Source organism: Meleagris gallopavo, chromosome 8 (genome assembly GCF_905368555.1).
Source record: "Meleagris gallopavo chromosome 8, MGAL_WU_HG_1.1, whole genome shotgun sequence".
NCBI lineage: Eukaryota > Metazoa > Chordata > Aves > Galliformes > Phasianidae > Meleagris > Meleagris gallopavo.
Window position 1 is genome coordinate 34,017,178 of NC_139411.1, and position 19,759 is coordinate 34,036,936.

The window sequence follows — 19,759 nt, forward strand, 5'->3', positions numbered from 1 at the left end:
TCATCCGTTTCAACCCCCTGCCTCTAATCTGATTTGGTGCAAGGGAGGGATTGGGTCTTTCATGGCTGTGAATGACCTCAGTAAAGTTAATTCCTAAGTTCTAAAGCCAAATTACTGGGATGTGTGGTTAAACACAACGTTTGGGAAAATGCATTGCTTACAGTCCCCCTCAGAGAAATCAGGGAAGTGCTGATTTGAGTATAAAGTGACAGAAATCAGATAAGAGAAACACATTTCTAAATGTTTTAGTGCTGGGTTATTTTATTTTATTTTTTAAAAAGACAAAAATCTTGTCATGGTAATTGAAACTGAACAGAAAAACAGGAATATAATGACAGAAAAAATGGTTGTTTCCTATGAAACGCAATAATCTTAGAGTAGAATTTGTCTTAAATGGAGCAGTTCATCTACAAAATACTCAACATAACAGCAAACTGTGTTATATTTGTCATAGCTGCCAAGGATTGGAAATCTGGAGGAGAATTTGTAGGCACTGAGTGGCTGTTTGTGCCCATTACCCTCTTTGCATTCAGAGCAGCTCCCTCCACGTGTGGATACAGCCCTATCCAACAGACCAAAGGCAGCACCAGGGCTCCCAAGCAAGCAGGACTGCCCACTGCATGTTATTCTCATAGCAAAGATCTTTATTATGAGAGTGGTGAGGTCTGGAACAGCTGCCCAGAGAGGCTGTGGATGCCCCGTCCATCCCTGCAGGTGTTCAAGGCCAGGTTGGATGGGGCCCTGGGCAGCCTGGGCTGCTATGAAATGTGGAGGTTGGTGGCCCTGCATGTGGTGGGGGGTTGGAGCTTCATGATCCTTGAGGTCCCTTCCAACCCTGGCCTTTCTGTGATTCTGTGCACGGGCAGAGCCAGCTGGGTGCAGCTGCTGCTGGTGTTCTTTCAAATGCACACACAGGTGCCCTTTTTCACATGGAAAATTGAGCAAATTTACTTACTGGTAATGGGAGGGAGGGCAGTCTTCCTAAGTACTTTACTAACAAGAGTTGGGAAAGGTTGTACAGGTAATGTGATTTCAGAAAGCCCGAGCTCACTCATGTCGGTTAAAGCTGGAGAGCTCCTGATGAGAGACGTTCCATCACCTGGCTAAACGCATGCTCACACTAACAGCTGCTTTTTCTCTTCGACTTCCTTATCTTACAGCTCAAAAAATGATTAAAATGTCGCTCTGGTGCTGCCTGGAGCTGAGGAAACCTTTGAGCATCTCCCCATCTGCATAAACGGCAGTGCTATGACAGGACCGCGCACCAGGAGCTCAGCCTCCCTCGTTAGGCTCTGGATGTAGTCGTGCTGTGCTCTGCTTTTCCTGGCCAGGCCAGCGAGCGGCAGTGATGCTGAGTTGGGTTTCAGCAGCGAGGGATGCAGAGAAGCGCCCAGAAGCAGCGCTGGGGCGGTGAAGCACCGCAGAGCTCCGGCACAGCAAAAACGGCTTATTTAACGCCGTGTGACAAATGGGAGAATTAGAAGGAAAAAAGCCATAAGGGAAAGAAGTGTCTAGAGCGTAACTTTTTTTTTACTCTTAATTTCAGTTTAGAAGTGCTCTGGGAGGCTGAGGGAGCACTCCGGGCAGTCAATCACCCACACCTGGTGCACACATTACTCCCTGAATACCCGCAAGTGTACTTCGGATAGCCCCAGAGTCAATTTAGCCCTAAAACAAAAGGTTGAGGTCCATCGTCTTCATTTTTAAGTCCAGAAAAATGGGTCTGTAACATTCAAAAAGGGACTCCCTTCATTAACATCTAAACTACAGACATTTCCTACCGACGATATTATTAACTGCCCTTTCTGCTGGGTTCTCTCGATGGGAAATGGACGATACTGGGTAACGACTGACATTCTAATGGTAATGCATCCTGCTCCTCTACAGGACGAGGGACCTAAATCTCCTCGCTGGCACAGCAACCGTCAGAGGCTCAAACATCAGTGGCTGTGATGAGCAGAAGCAGAGCTCTGCCTGCAGCTCCCAGCACAGAGCTGCGCAGACACGTAGATGTGAGCCTGCCTGCAGAGATTCGCGCTGCCCAGCCCCAGCAGAACCGCGTGCTTCAGCAGTTGCCTAACAAACAAACTCCTCCCTGCTTCCCAAATGCTATCTATGCTCCCTGCTATCTTTGCCAGCGCCTGCCTCCCAGGTTAACCTGCTCGTTTCACGCCGTGCAGAGAGGTTGGAGAGAGCAGGGGGAATCTCAGCTGCCATCTCTGCTATCTGGAGCTGCCTGAAAAGCAAGCATGAACACAAGCTGCTTTTTCTTCTCAGGTACTAAGCCACCCAATTCACTGCTCCGCAGCTCTACAGCAATCAGGAGCCCCATCTCAGGAGCTCTTATGTCTTCCAAGCAGAGCTGCCAAAGCATCCAGCCAAACAAATGACCCAGCTGGTGATTATTCTGTTGAGGTTTCTTATAACGACGAAGACTAATCGTCCTTCCCTGGGGTTAATCCCTACCTGCTGCATCAGTCATTTGTTTCCAACAGTGGTAAACAGCAAGTCCATCAGAAACGGATCAAATAAACCCATGATGCGCCTAGTTGTGTGATACCTTGCTATGATGGGAAATGAGCTCTGACTCCAACTAATCATAGAATGGCCTGGGTTGCAAAGGCCCACAGTGCTCATCCAGTCCCAACCCCCTGCTGTGTGCAGGTCACCAACCAGCAGCCCAGGCTGCCCAGAGCCACATCCAGCCTGGCCTTGAATGCCTGCAGGGATGGGGCATCCACAGCCTCCTTGGGCAGCCATCAGCTTTCAACCTGTAGCATGAGGATCAATTGTCCCTACATTTTTCACTCTACGTAGCAGAACCACAGATGTTATTTTTATCTTTGTATGCAGCTCACCTAAAGCTCTGACCAATCCCTTTTGGAAATGACAACTACCAAACTGTGGTCCCTCCGCATGGGGAGGGATTAACCCCAGATCATAGAATGAATCATAGAAAGGCCTGGGCTGAAAAGGACCGCAATGATCATCTAGTTTCAACCCCCCTGCTTTGTGCAGGGTCGATGTCTGAAGCAGTCAAGATTTCATGATTTAGCTGCTGATGCCCACAGGGAGGTGGGGAAAGTACACAGTACATGAGAGTGGTGAGTGGTAGAAGAGCTCCCATGGCTCCTCAGGGCACAGCTCTGTTCTCTGCTGAACACGTTCCTCAAGGCAAACACATCAAATGAAAAATCCCAAAGTGACCTTTTGTTTCTATTCCTGTAACGTGAAGCAACCTCATACAAATTTTTTGCCGAATCCCATTGATTTCCATCTCCAGTGCACCAAGCTCTGTTTCAAACCCATTAAGAAAAATCTCAGAAATTGGAGTCACGTGGATAGTACCTTCGGTGCAATAAAAGTCACTGCAGCAAAGCCATTCCTTGTGCCTTGGGGCCGTGATGGGAGTCACACTGAAATCCCAGGTCCCCTCAGACCTGCCTCTCCCAGCCCTCCTGCTTACAAGGGTGGATGGTGATAGGACAAGGGGGAATGGTCTTAAACTGAGACAGGGGAGGTTTAGGTTGGATATTGGGAGGAAGTTTTTCAGCCAGAGGGTGGTGAGGCACTGGAACAGGTTGCCCAAGGAGGCTGTGGATGCCCCATCCCTGCAGGCATTCAAGGCCAGGCTGGATGTGGCTCTGGGCAGCCTGGGCTGCTGGTTGGTGACCTGCACACAGCAGGAGGTTGGAACTGGATGAGCGCTGTGGGCCTTTGCAACCCAGGCCATTCTGTGATTCTATGATTCTGCAGGAGACCGAGTGGAGGTGCACAGCAGCAGAGCAGCAGCTGGCCACTGGGCTGGCACTGCTGAGCAGCAACAGGGGGCAGATGGGGAGAACTAAAATGTCAAACCATGAGGAAGCAGATCAAAAACAATCTCAGGGTTAGGGAAAGGGTGGTGGGGAACTCCTGCACCACCAACATGGCCCTGCTGGAAGGGGCACAGCAGCCATCAGTCAGCTCCTGCCAGTGTCAACAATTTCCAGCAATGTCACTGCTGATCTCAGGGCTGCTCTTCCATGCACAACTTGTGCGGTTCCTCATTAGCCATTGTTTCCCCTTTCACTCTGTCTCCATGTTGCAGGTTTTTAAGTGCCCCCTGAGGAGATCAGGCTGATCTTAGCCTCGCTGGGTGCCTGATGGCACTTGGAGCAGCTGTCAGAGCACAATTGCACAAAGATGATTAATTGGCAAGTTGTAAAATATGACTTTCCTTTCTATTATACTTCAATTGATCTGTTTTGCTGTTCCTTACACGATACTCTTTAGTTATTTTTATGCAAGGATGATGTTATTGATATCAGTATTTCAGACTGATTACTTGTGAAAGGAAAACAAATGAAAGATCACCACACTTCATTTCCACCATTCCCAGCTTCAACCCACAGCAACAAAGCATAAAAATACCTCAGATACATAAAGGTATCTACTGTGGACTGTACTTTATCCCAGAGCACTTTTGAGAACAAACTTCCTTCCTCCTTTAATAGACTCCAGAAAGTTTCCACTCTACTTTGACAGGTAGCAACACCAGTCCAGCACTCCTCCACAAGCAGACAGGTCAGGTGAGAACGGCTACAACTCATCCTCAATGAGAGGAAGCCTCTGATATATGTTACTCATCACCACATGCTATGTACTTGCATTGGGTACCTCAGGTATGACACTGAGGTGGCCAGGAAAATGCACTGAGCATCCCAGGTTTCCAGTGAAGTCAGATCAACGATATCTGTCATGATAACTTGCTTGGAAATTAACTGCTTCATGGATTCCTGCAAAATATGTTCATGATTAGCTCAAAACATCTTGCTAGCCAAGCAGCAGCAGCAGATTCCAAAGCAACAAAAAACAGATGGTGGCATCTCCCATCCTACCTACTGCTCTGAAGAGAATCCTGATGGGCAGTTGGATGGACTCTCTTGTAGGAAGACTAACAGCAGGTTTTCAAGTGGAAAGATTCAATCTTTCTGGGCAAAGCAGCTTGCTTATGACCAGGAGGTGGAGAGCAACACTCACATCTGGAGATAGCAGGGCACAGCAGAGCAGCCTGCAGCACGCACCAGCTTGCTTACATGTGCTCCTGGAGGGATGCAAAGCTGTCTTTTTCTCACTTCTATGGATGCCACATCCCTGCAGCTCTGAACACCTCCATGGATGAGGACTGCCCACCCCTGGGCAGCTGTGCCAGCGCCTGGCCGCTCTGGAGAATAAACCTCTCCTGGTACCCAACCTGACCCTCCCCTGGCACAAAATGAAGCCATCATCTCTCATCCTATCACTGTTACCTGGGGCAGAGACTGACTCCCACCCCACAACAGCCTCCTACATAGGAGTTAGAGAGGGCAGTGAGGTCTAATGAGGGGCTGGCAGTGAAGCTAAGCAGCTGGTCAGGCTGGCACTGCGTGCTGAAGGGCTCCTCGTTAGGACTTACAGCAGCCTCTTCAATTTTCAAGGAAGAGAGAATTACTGATCACCCCATTTCACACAGGTTATGAATAACACTGACTGAGCTGCAACTTCCAGACTTTCAAATTCAGGCAGAAAACACTACAGAAAGTCGTTGCCTCATTTAGAAAGAAGCTTGTTGCTTGGAAGGAAATCCGCTGAAAGCTATAGAAGTTGTTCAACAGCCCCAGCCCCAAGGTGCCCCATGTCCCCAGCAGCTGTGTGCTGGGAGAGGGCCAAGCTGCTCCTACTGCATTCCTCCTGGGGATGTATGAGCCCTGGGGAAGCATAAGAGCAGCCAAACCCTGCTCAGACCCCACTCCTGAGCCCCCAGACATCACAGCTGGCAGGGAGGGAGTTAACCATCCATGCTGTTGCTGCAGACCTCTCTGCCTTTTTCCTTGGAGAGGACAGCAGGAGGTGGGAGCACAGTCTGTTCCAGGCTGGGCTTTAAGGCAGAATAATAGCGATTGAAATCCTTTCTTATTAGAAAATTCCTGCACTCAGTTTAACTTATTGGTAGTGCAGGCAGCAGCTGGCAGCGCTGTCTGTGAGAGAAGGGAGGAGAAAACCCCTAAGTTGCTTTACAGGATATTTTTGAACAGAGGAAAATTGAAAGAAAAAAAGTACTTTAATGAAAGCAAAACTCAACTGACAGGTAAACTCCTAAAGGGAAAAAGTAATCAATGCAGGAGGGCCCTGCTGCTAGATGGCAATTATGTCCTGCGCTGGATTTCTGCTTAGTAATTGAGTTCTGTTCCTCTCTTGTCGTGACTCTGAGAGCGGTGGGGGGTGGAGGAAGGCCCTGAGCTGTCTGGCTTTGATCCTGTTCTTATTTTAGAGTCCTTCCAAGGATCCTCAGAGCTCGTGCACAGACAGCAGCACAGTGCAGACCTAAGAGACCAGGCAGGGAGCTGAGCAGGGCCCAAATAGAGTTATTTTCAAGTAGCACTGCCAGATTTGGTAACAGCAGTTAGCAGATAGTGAGGGTTCAATGCCATTCCTGGGGAATCATTTACCCCCTTACGTTTGCAGCCTCCCATTGAAGGCTCTCCCATTAAAATCCCTCAGGAGTTACGGGCTGAACTCCATAGGGAAGGCAAACATCTCAGCTCACTGACAGCATGCAGCAGGTAAAGGTTTTCTCCAGCAAAACAACGCAGCTCTCTTTCTCCAACAACAAAAAAATAATTAAGAGCATCCCTTAACCTGCGACTCCCCTGCATGCAAACACAAAGTGCCTCACACGTCCTGTGCCACTTTCACAGTGGTGATGCACAGAGCTCAGCCCAGCTCACACTGCACCCTATGAGCCTGCACTGCACTGCTGCACAGAGAAACCCCCATTTGCTCCCTCTCTGCAGCAAAACCCTCCACAGCATCACGCACTTCCACATTCCAGAAGTAATCTGACAGCACTTGAAGATGATTGCTCTGATTATGTTATTATTTGTTGAATACCAGTAATAGCAGACACAAAAAAAAAAGACTTTTCGCTGCTTGTTTGTTAGCAGCAAGTTACGCTGTGACTGCTCCATGGAGGGAACCTGGCATTTCTCAGGGTTTTTTTTTTTTTCCTTTTCCAATTTAAATCTACTAGAAACTCTTCTAAGCCATTAATTTTAAAGCAATTGGCAGTTTCCTACAGGAAAACCACTGTGCCTGATTAACCTCCCGATCCCTCGCATTGGGCTTTGTCAGCAGGCAGCCACGCTCCAGCAGTCAGATGGGAGTGCAACACAGCGTGATCCAGCACGGGGCTGCTGCACACATGGAGGGCACTGAGATTTTAACAGTGCTGCTGGTGTTGGGAGCAACAACACTGGTGCTACTGCACATGTGGACTTCTTCATCCGGGGCTTCTCATCCCACAAAACAGCTGGGAAATCACCCGGGTGCCCTCTGTTTCCCAAGTGAGGAGTGAATTGCTGCCAAGTGCTGCCACAGGTGCTTTTCAGCATCTTCCAGTACGTGAAGGGAGAGTAAAAACGGGAGGGGGAACGACTGTTTCCGAGGGTGGATAGTGATAGGACAAGGGGGAATGGTCTTAAACTGAGACAGGGGAGGTTTAGGTTGGATACTGGGAGGAAGTTTTTCACTCAGAGGGTGGTGAGGCACTGGAACAGGTTGCCCAAGGAGGCTGTGGATGCCCCATCCCTGCAGGCATTCAAGGCCAGGCTGGATGTGGCTCTGGGCAGCCTGGGCTGCTGGTTGGCGACCTGCACACAGCAGGGGGTTGGGACTGGATGAGCACTGTGGGCCTTTGCAACCCAGGCCATTCTATGATTTTATGATTCTTCCCTTTGAATTTCCCTTGTGATCTATGTATCACAACATTTCTCATTAAAACAGCCTAATCTGAAGCTACATTGTGCAAACCAGAACATAATCGCCATAAAAACTGTGTTGGATTTTTTTTCTTAGGAATCCAGTTAGTGAAAGGACAAATAAAATACCAGCATTATTTCCAACCTTTGAAAGTTTCCTATCTGAGGATTTCTTTCAAGTGCTAATTAATCAAATCAGTGATATTTTTCTAGGGTCAATGATTCATTACTGCTGCATTAGTTGAAACTGAAGAAGTCTGAAATATGAAACGAAGTAGATCATATTTCTTCCATAGATGGCCAAGCTGTATTTACAGACATTATCTGTTAATACTTTCTGAATCACTTTTTCCCTGCTTTTATAGAATAGAATGGCTTGGAAGGGACCTCAAAGATCATCAAGGTCCAACCCCCCGCTGAAGGCAGGGCCACCAACCTCCCCATTTCATAGCAGCCCAGGCTGCCCAGGGCCCCATCCAACCTGGCCTTGAACACCTCCAGGGATGGACGGGGCATCCACAGCCTCTCTGGGCAGCCTTTTAATCGCAGTACAGAACGAGTGAGATGAGATCACCACCTGCCTGGTGCATGGCCAGTGAAAGCAGAGCCTGAGCCACCTCCTCCAGCCCAGCACCTTCCTACTCTGAAAACATGAGGCCAGGAATCAGGGCAAGAACAACACTGAAGGGAAATGGAGAGGCAGTGGTGCTATGGGAAGAGGGAACAGAATGATAAGGGATTACCAAGAGGAAAGATGAGATATACAATGGAGGAAGAGTGAGACTGAAGGGACAAAGATAAGGAAAAAAGGTGAGAAGAGTGAGATGAAGCAGAAAAGTGAGTAGCGGACGGAAAGGGAACAGTGAAGGTCACTTAAAACAAAATCAAGCTGTAAACCCTCCTGCAAATTCACATTTCTTATATGATGAAACCAAGGCTGGATAGAACTGGGCTGTTACCAAATGCTTCACCTGAACATTGGATGCCACAGAGAGATTTGTGCACAGAGGAGGGAAAAGGGTAGGCTGGAAAAGTTCAGAATTGCACGACCAGACACAGGGTGAGAAGCTTCAGCAAATATCATGGCAGCAACACGTGGCATCAACCTACACAACCTATGAGTACATAACTTCTACCTTACCCTCAAACTTTGTACTGATCAGCTGCCCACACGTGTGTCAAACAGCAGCAATTTATCACCGTGTTCCTAAACCAACACTCAGACGTCACGTTAACGCAGCTGAGCATCTGAGGGATTTGTCTTCATCAACAAAACGAAGTACCCAAATCTGTCAGATTCTCACTGGAGGAAAACATTCGTGTCATCTCAATGCCACAGGAAAAAAAATATATAGGAATTGACATTCTGAGTTATTACAGGCTCTTAATTTAGTGTTATTATTGTTTTTTTTTTAAGTGCTTATCTTCAAGATAAAAATCACATGCAGAATCTTCTGTCTCCAATTGCACAAGCAAACTAATGTATTCGAACTAATGATAGCCACAAAAGAAAAAGCTAGATGCTTTTTAGGGCAGCTCCTGCTTCAGCCATCCCTGGGGGGTCCAAGGATCTCTAAAGATGCACAGCATCACCACTAACAGTGCAGGTAACTCTGTCCTAACCCACAGTCTGCTGCAGGTTATAGAGAAGAGCTGGCATTACCAGAGTTGGTTGGTGGGAGGAGGGTTCAAGCTGGTTGCCTTTCTGACTGACCAAATAAACAGAAGCCCCAAGCACGAACATGCAATTTTTTTGAGAAAATATGATTTCCCAATAAATAGGAGATGATTTATTTGCTCACCACTCACACAAAACAGAAGCTGTGCAAGGTCAACCCAGAACCTTACTGGGATTATGGTGTCACACATGGAAGCATCAGGACAGCTCAAAGCTTCATGCTTCTCTCATTTTCTGGAAGAATATATAAATAAGGATCACAGACCAGGGATTTCCTGAAGACATGCAGGATGCAATGGACTGCCCCAGCAATGCCTTCCTGCACGTGCTGAGGAGTGTGGCATTCTGTCCTGAGTGGTGCTGTGCTTAGAATCACGGAAACATTCAGGCTGGAAAAGCCCTCTGAGACCCACAAACCCACCCAGCCCACAGCCCACGTCCCTGAGTGCCACATCCCTGCAGCTCTGAACACCTCCATGGACAAGGACTGCCCACCCCTGGGCAGCTGTGCCAGCGCCTGGCCGCTCTCTGGAGCAGACGTTGCTCTGATACCCAACCTGAGCCTCCCTGGTGCAATGTGAGGCCAGCACCTCTCATCCTATTGCTGCTACCTGGGGCAGAGGCTGACCCCCCCCCAGTTGCAGAGAGCATCTGGTGGAGATTATTACAAGTGCTTTCCCTCCAGTGGCACGTGGGAAACATTCAATAGCTGACACTGTAACGCAGCCCGTGTACAAATGTGGTGTTTTCTGTTCCTAAGCAATAAACCTTTAAAAATCTGTGTAAGAGACCGGATTAGCCAAGCGAGAACAAGGAATTTTTTTTCAGAAGGGAATGCATGAAAAGCTGCTATAAGAGAGGAAAATATTGGCAGTGCTAAAAGCCCTCTGAAGCCCTTGCTGTAGCAGCCAAATTTTATAAGACTGTTGGAATTAAAAACATAATGTATATACCCCACTGCTTTTGTAACGTTAATTCAGATGCACGGAATTGCTCCTTCTGGTTTTATTTCTCCCAGAGACTGTTTCAAGCAGGTTTACCTCCAGGTATCCGGCTGGGAACATCCCCCACCGCCTCCCATTCCTGTATTCCTCCAAGGCACAGCGATTCACAAGCCTTCGCCGCGCTCATGACTAGTAATTAAAAGCTTCAGAAAACCTCCAGGACTACACCCACACAGGAGAACCACATGGCAACCTGCTGCTGCAGAACCCTGAGAATAGCCTAATTAATTTGCTAGAGAAGCACAGAGTAGAATCACACCCTCCGCACGGCGGTTCTTCCCCGACCTCTGCAGCCACGTGCGGGGCAGCGCAGCCTGGGATGGAGCATCGCTGCTGGTGTTGCTTTGCAGAGATTCTACCAGAGCTGCAACCACATAAGGGTCTTTTTGGAGATATGTGGGGCTGTTCTACCTGGGGTGGGCTTCCACGCACGTGTCCTGGTGCAGAGTACGGGTGCAGCTGAGGCTGTGGAGGAAGCACAAGGAGATAAGCTTGCTGAGAACAGACCTGTCGGTTATTAGAATTGGGAAAGGCAATGCCTTCTGGGCTGTAACTGCACCAGCTCGGGTATGGGGGGCGTGCTGAGCAGCCCCTTGCCCACCTCCAGGGCAAAGCACGACCAGCAGCACAATCCTGCATGCAGAACAGGATGGGAGGGCTTCCACGGCCACCCCAGCAATGGGATGCACTAGCATGAGCCAAGAAGAAGGGACGGCTCCATATTAGCCCAAAGAGGAGAAAGAGACACAGATTGAAATGTTAAAATAACTCACAAAACCCACCCTGCTTAATTCACAGATGACTCTATTATCTGCTTTGCAATCTTTATAGCAGCGTCGGAGAAAGGATAAGAGCGGCAGATGAGAGTGATGGGGTAATGTTATTCATAAGCAACGCTTATCTGTCCGCCCAGCTTGCGTATTTCTGCACATTGCTGGGTCCTTTAACCCTTCAAAGTTTGGAGGCTGAGATCTGTGGCTCACCTCATTTCTCAGAAGGAACAGATTCGTGTCCCCAGCACAGCTGACTTAATTAGTCAGAAGTTTTCAGCTCGGTGGTTTTGATGAACCCTTCAACATATTGCAACACTAATTGTGTTAATTGCTATAGAGTCCAACCAATGACTCTCTCAATGGGAGTTGCAGGTGGTATTTTAGAGAGGAAGAGAGTAACCTGCTGACAAAGCACTGTCTGATCTGTGTTTGCTCAACAGAGAAAACAAACAAACCTCTTCCCTCCCTGCATTAGACAATGAGAACCAGAAACTGTGCTCTGCTTCCCCATTTGCTCCCCCACATGCAGCTGTTCTCCAACAACAACAAGGGTGGATTTCAGGCAAGGCATTGCTGCATTAAGGCATACCAACAGCCATAATGACTGCTGGCATTATGACTAATATCTGATTTAATTATTTTTTTATAATTTAGAGTGGTAAGGTTTTGTTTGTTTGCTTTTTGGTTGAGTTAAGGTGAGAATGGTCTCAAAGGAGGGACTCATCTAATGGCTGCCAGTGTTTCCTTTCAGATGGCTTTCTCCAATTTACCAAACTTTTATTTTGGAGAAAGCAGTTCATAGAATTTTTCACTGCAGCTTAAAGTGATGAATACCTAAGCTCATGTGGCTGGACTATTTCTGTGATAGTTACAGGCTCATCTTCATATTACCTGTTGGATGCTCACCTACAGAAATGAGTAACATGCTTTCAAGTAAGAGTACCAGGGGGAAATGAGGCATTTTCAGCTGTCATTGATCTGTTAGATAATGAGTTGGGAACCTCAGATTGATTTCCTCCTTTCTGTTGGATAGTGATAGGACAAGGGGAATGGTTTTAAACTGAGACAGGGGAGGTTTGGGTTGGATATTAGGGGGAAAATTTTCACCCAGAGGGTGGTGAGGCAGTGGAACAGGTTGCCCAAGGAGGCTGTGGATGCCCCATCCCTGCAGGCATTCAAGGCCAGGCTGGATGTGGCTCTGGGCAGCCTGGGCTGCTGGTTGGTGACCTGCACACAGCAGGGGGTTGGGACTGGATGAGCACTGTGGGCCTTTGCAACCCAGGCCATTCTGTTTTTCTGTTGGATGCAGTGCCTTCTCCCCAGGGGGAAGGGGAAGATCTCCTGCCCACAGAAGGCCGTTGGCAGACAGGGCCATCACTCCAGAAAGAATTTCAGCGACCAATTAATTTTTTGAATCAGTAGCCATAGTGACCATATTAATTTGGAGCCTTCTTCCCTATCCCCATTTTGTTAAGCTTTGCAAACTTTGATATTAAAAAAGATAATGCACTGAATTTAGTACCCCAAGCAAAGATCAGCTTCTCTCAGAGCTAGGCAGCATACCTGCTTAACAAGGTGCCCAACTGTTCTCACCAAAAATCTTCTGGACAAAAACAAATAGCATCCTTACTTAATGATGTTGGTCAGGCTGGAAGACAAAACCCAGCTAATAGAGGTAACTTATGAGAGCCGAAGTCTGAACCCAGGCATCCTCCTCCTTTATTTTAATCAAGTATTTCCACGTCTCCTGCCCTCTGTTCCTCACTGGCTGTAACATTTCAGTCTCTTATGGTTATGAATGGGTCATAACCATTGTAATTTAACATAAATCTATCCAACATTTCAATAGAGACAATAAAAAGTGTGATGAGGAACAAAAGTTAAAGCCTCTCTTTGCAATGCGTTAATCTATAAAGGAATGAAAGCTCGCGACAAAACCCAAACATCCAATAATAGGCAATATTTACAAGACATTCTTCACTAATGGCTCATTTAACTTTGCAATATCTTAAAGTCGCTCATTTTGTGAAGCGAATTATTCATAAGGCAGTTTATTGCAAATAGATTAATATTCATTGGACAGCTGACAGAAGATGTATGCTTCAAATCTCTCAATTGCCTTACAAAAAAGGAAAGCCATCCTTGCATGAGTTTTGGACAGAGGACTGATTGCAATCAGCATCATCCAGAAGTTCATTAGACACCACACCCCCTGTGCAGAAAGGACCACTTTTGTTAATCACTACCTGGCTGTGAGCTGAATGCTGTGCTTTATGGGCTCGGATCACAGCTGCATCTTTCTGGAAAGCAGGGCTGAGTGCATGCACACTGCTAATGAGATAGGGCTTATTAGAAGTAATACTTTGGGTTTACATACACTTCGATAGAGCTCGTTCCTCAAGTACTTTTCAGAACAGCGGTTTTCAAACTTGGACCAACACAGCTGAGACCCACAAGGTACGGGGCTGCCAGCCCTGTCCCTTCCTCCCTTCAGGGCAAGCAGGAATACAGATGTCAGCCATGCAGGGCTGGGCTTCTGCAGGGTTCCTACCTGCTTAGCCCTGCCTCTGCTGAGGATCCCACATGTGCAAATTGCTGCTGGGTCTGTGGGGGGCAGAAGCTCCCAGCTGTGCAAGAAGCCATACCAATACCAATACCGCCATAGCACTCAGTCCTTTAACTTCCATCCAACTTTGCCCAACCAAACATCAGCAGAAAAGATGTATGCACCAGAACATGGGGAGGTTTCCCCACGGAAGGGAGGGCAGGGATTGATACAACCATGACACGTGGCACTGAGCTATGCTGTGGGATGAAGGCAGCCCCTCCCTGCCACCCCCATGGCACCCACAGCTCTGTCACAGCAGTGAGATGGTCATAGCTGTCACCTCAGCTGCAGACAAAAAGAACCGCAGAATCCAAGCAATTGGTGATGCACACTCCTCCAGCCACGCACCTGCCCTGACAGAATAAAACCTTGCACTGTCCCGCTCCATCCCCGTGTCAGCCATCAGCACTGCGATTGCTAGAGGAGCAAATATAAAGCTGTCAAATGCAGACAGAAGATGCAGCAGTTCTGGTTGTGAGGCAGTGGGGAGTAGGAACACACATGCCTTGGGTCAATAAACCACACCTGTGCATCTAGTGCTTGTCTAACCCAGAATCTCCAAAGTTACAAACGTGGCCTCACGCAGTAATTACTGCTCTCTGCTGTTATAAATGGCTCTTCTCCTCAAGCTTTCCACTTACTCATGCGTTTTTTCCCCTCAGCTTGAATGCACAATGGTGCTCCTAAATGAGGGTTTTCTTTCATTTGGCTTTGTCCTGCAAAGGAGACAGAACATTGCCCAGCAAATAAAGCAAGCACTCAGCTCACATACTTCACCTCAGCCCATAAATACATCACCACAAACCTCGCAGCTCTTTGGCTGCAGTTCTCAGCCACGCTCACCCTTAGGTCTCTTCCCAGCAATGCATTTAAGGCAGAACAGCAGTGTTGGCTGCACAGGTCACACTGTAAAGATCCCTAAAAACACACATCCTGAGAAAGGACATACCAAACCATCTCCAAACCTCTTTTGTGGAAGTCTGAGAAGTGGGGAATGATGCAGCAGAAAGCCAGATTAGTACAAAAACCACTGCCCAGCGAGAGCAGCATCTCTGTGCAGTACCAGCTGCACAGAAGAGATGTGGTACACCAGCCTTGGTTTGTTTCCCCATCACACCTCTTGTGACCCACACCATTTAGCCACTCACATAATGCTATTCCACTGGAATCCTTGAAAACAGATTAATATATGTATCTGCAAAATCATCATGCATTTGAACTTTCTAATGAGAACAGAGCTTTCCTAAGGAGCCTATTTTGGGTCTAAGTATATTTATAACTACCACAAACTAAACTGAAAAGAAGTTACAGTTTATAAATTCACCCAGTATTTGCACAGAACGTGTGGCACATGGCTGCATCTGCCTTCTTTCAGCCCTGGCTGACCCACCATGCTTCTCTCCCACTGCCACAGGTTTCTGCTAAAGCAAACAAGTCTGCTGGTTATACAAGTATTCCTTGCCCAGCAAAAACCAACAGTGTCAGATCATCTGCCATTAAAGAGATTCTACATAATCCTTGTAAAACCGTAAGGAGAAATGCCAAACGCACACCCCCACAATCAAAGCTTTCACTCACCATCACAAGGAAGGGGCAGCGGCACCCCAGCATCACACGTCAGCCAGGATGGTTTCAGCCCACACATCCCAGGCAGCACCCAGGGTCACAGGACACAGCAGGAGGACGACAATCACCACAACCCACGCTCACCTGCACAGAGCAGGCTTCTGGTGAGAAACAGCCCTCTCCTCTCCCTGCTCAGAGCTGCATTACACTCAGGTGTGAGACACAGAAACATTTCCTCTGCTGCGTCACCTTGGTGTTAATGGGGAAACATCCCACCTGCCCAGACCTACAGGTGGAAGGGAACATCCAATAAAAGCATTCAGGTTCCCCAGCACCCAGTGTGTGGCCTCGTGCATGTCCCTGAATCGTAGAACGGTTTGGGTTGGAAGGGACCCTTAAGATCACCTCGTTCCAACCCCTGCTATAGGCAGGGACACCTGAGCTGATGTTCGGACTTGACTATCTTGAAGGTCTTTTCCAACTTTAATGATTCTATGATCCTAAATGAGGCTGTTGCTGCTCAGAAGCAAGATTTTCAGTGCGAACGAGGGAGTTAGGTGGAGGGGGAAGTGAGATGAGGGCAGGAAACAGGAAAGGGACAGGCAGAGTGAAAGTGTGCTGCTGGTTTGGGGAGTTCACCTGCTGCCCCATTAGATATCCACTCACTGGGTATGGAAGGTTGCAAGCAAAGCCTGCACCTTCTGGGTTATTTTCTTTCCTATTCTCCCCTCACTTAGTAGCCCCATCCCTCGATATTTCTGAAAAATAAGGAATCATACCAAAATCTTTCCTCCAGCAAATCCTTCAGTCTTGTGTTTCTTAGCATCATTCTATAATGACTGCCCTCACTGCAGATACAGCTTTCCTTTTAATTCTTAAAAGGAAGAAAAATGGTTAAATGTTTGTAAAGCCTCGTCCTTTGCTTTCAGAAGTGGAAAGTGAAACGAGTTTCATTTCAGGAGTTTTTTCAGCTATTCCCTGGGGCGGATTGTCTGAGCAGCAGCAGTCAGGTTGTATCAAGCATGAACAGCATCATACAGATACAAGTGTATATATCTTAGGTTTTGACACTTGAAATCATCCCAGCAAAATTCCTCTTAATTTTATATGTTGCATTAATTTCAAGTCAAGTGCACACATTATGGTTAGAGTCTGCTGAGTCAGGAGTACGCACATCTTTTCTACTTTTGTCATTGTTACTTTATGGTTTCACAAAAATTGAGTCTTGTTATAATTCAACCACCCTGACTGATACCGTGCAATTTGGCACAGTGTCCTTCTTTATAGTTCTCTCCAAATTCACCTCTTCCTACAAGTGGGTGTCTTTCATTACGGCTGACATTAATACTGAATGAACTAACAGCTGCTTCTTGCTAATGAGCCGGAGCAAGAAGAAATATATCTCAGTGGCTGCAGCTCCCACTTGGCCGCCTGCCTGCTGAAATCTCAGAGAGATCTGGCTCCCTAGGAGCTGGGGTCTGATATGTTTTTAGTTTTCTGCTGAGTTACAGCAACATTCTGTACGTTAATGGTGTATTTCTAAGAGGGAAAAGCAGGAAGATCTGCTCCTTTAATTTATACTCCTTACTTTCTATGTTAGCTGCAGGAACAAATGTCTATGTGACCACGGTATAGGCACCCCAGTGCCTAAATTCTCTGAAGTTTTGATATTAGGAGGAAGTTTTTCAGCCACAGGGTGGTGAGGCAGAGGAACAGGTTGCCCAAGGAGGCTGTGGATGCCCCATCCCTGCAAGCATTCAAGGCCAGGCTGGATGTGGCTCTGGGCAGCCTGGGCTGCTGGTTGGTGACCTGCACACAGCAGGGGGTTGGGACTGGATGAGCGCTGTGGGCCTTTGCAACCCAGGCCATTCTATGGTTCTATGATTCTATGATAATATTCTCCCCATCCGTTAGCCATGTTTGTGCCTTCTGGCTGGCAAACGCTGAGCCTGAGCACTAAGGGGAAGTAAAGCTAATGTTGGGAGATGCTGAGCATGGCCAGAGAGACCAGAGCTGCTCTGCAGGGCAGGAAGGATGCAGGCAACCAAAGAGGAACCCAGCTGCTGTACTTTCAGACCATGTCAGCTCCCACTGGGATCAGTATCAATAGCCCATGGCTTTCAGTTAAGCGCACACTTAATCCACACCAATTTCAGCTGACGTGTAAATGCTCTGTGTCCAAACCCCATTTGCTCTCTCAAAAATGTCATCATCAGAAGGTGAAGGGACACTGGACTTGGCAGCAGCCCCAGGGGTCCCAGGCAGAACAAACGCAGAATCACTGTCCAGCTCATCACTCCCTAACATACATAATGGAAGAACTAATCTAAGATAGCTAACAACTATATTACACAATTTTATGTCTACATATGTATGCAAACACGCAAGATTTTACTTTGAACGAGGGGTTCTTTGCTTATTTCTTTTGTTTTCCCAAGTGTAAGATTTAGAGGAGCCTCTCATTTGTAGAGCTTTTGTTACAGTCAAATGACAGAATGGTAAAATTTTCCCACCCCTGTTTGCATGCTGTCCCAATTAGCTGTGTGCTCAGCTCATCTTCACCAAAGTTTGTTCAGCAATTTGCAGTGTGTCCAGAGAAGGGTAGAGGAATTCTGTGGGTCTGCAACACAGTGCTATGGGGAGCAGCTGGGAGAGCTGGGATGGATTGGGCTGGGGGAGTGGAGGCTGAGGAAGACCAGAGCTGCAGGGATGTGGCACTGAGGGACGTGGGCTGTGGGCTGGGTGGGTTTGTGGGTCTCAGAGAGCTTTTCCAACCTGAACAGTTCTGAGATTCTAAAGCCAGCTGAAACACCGATTGAATTTAAACAGGTGAAGGCAGATAAGAAGGCAGAAGCACTCAGCCAACCCTAAGGAGCCCCATCTGTGATGCACACAGCGAGCCCAGCAATGCAGTCCTGCAGGGACCTGAGCAGCGAGGCAGGACCACCACGACACCACCCTTCTGGCATGGATCTGAAAAACATGCAGAAAAACAAATCGACTCTTCCTGTTTGAAGAGTATACCTGCAAAGTTTCTGACAAGTTCAGGTTTGGGGTTTTTTTGATTTTTTTGTAGAGTTAAGATTTTCCTTTAACTGGAGAAACATTTCCCCAGGAATGTGTTCCTATCTGAAGCAAAACAAAGTTGTTGAGTGAAGCTTAAAATATTTTTGCTGGAGAGCAGAGGTTTAATTTCTGACTCATTCTCGCCATTTACATTCACTGTTCAACAATTCAGAGGTGCAGGAACTGTGCTCATTTTGTCTTTGCTTCGGATGTATTTTATGTCATTACTTCAGAAGTGGTTCAGGTGAGGAGTTTTTTGAGGATGACGGAAGGGTTTGATGAAATAATCTTTTGGATGATAAATAGAACTGTGTGTTATGCCAAGCTACTGTGTTGCAAATCGAAATGCAAAACACAGCGGGTTTTCTTTCTCCATTTTGGTGATCTAAAGCCTCATGCAATCAGTGCTTGTTGTTACTTAAGGTTACTTAAGCACCATGGGTCAGCATGGACTGGCAGCCCGAACACCAACTGAGGATGCCCTCGGACAAGGGCAGGTGCATCCAGCAAACACTGGTCCTTCAGCCTCCCATGGGAGCTCATTAAAGCCCTGTGTCCAAGTAAACCTTAAGGACATGGCTGAGTTTTTACTCCATGTCTACCCAACTGAAGTCAGTCTAGATCAGGACATGCTGAACAGCAGCTCTTATTAGGAGAATTATCAGCATCTCAGAGCTCTGACAGCACATGCAGACCACCCCACTGACACGTCTGAGTCACTGAAGGGCCTTTGGTTGGAGCTGTGCTAGGTACATTCACTGCAAATGCCCATGGAAGGGCAGTGTGCAGAGGAGGCCCAAGGGGTAGATTGCAGTTTGTAACATTTTCTGGAACTCATTTTCAGCTTATTTCAGCTCCATCTCTCTGCCTCTGATGATCTCTTACTGCGATTTGAATTAGTCATCGGTGCGGAGTGCGAGATGAAATCAAACGTGGTATCAGCGGGTGATCGCAGCTGTGAAGGCTGTTACAGAGGTTCCACTCCTGACAATGAAGGAGCAGTGTGAGCTGAGCGCAGCCTCCTGCAGACTGTGGGCAGCAGAGCCTCACAGAGACGTGGTGGGTGATGTGCAGCAATGCTGAGGGCATCCCTAAGGCATGGCTGCTTCTCATCACACTGCCTTGGGGGTCCCTGACAGAGGAGGAACCCACTCCTCTGCTGGGCAGAGTGCTTCCAGAGCCGGGACACAATGAGACAATGAGCTCTGCTCTGAGCTCTGCATATGACTTATAGGCTCGTGGTTCTCATCCCTCAAGTGCAATGTCCTTATGGACCACACCTGCTG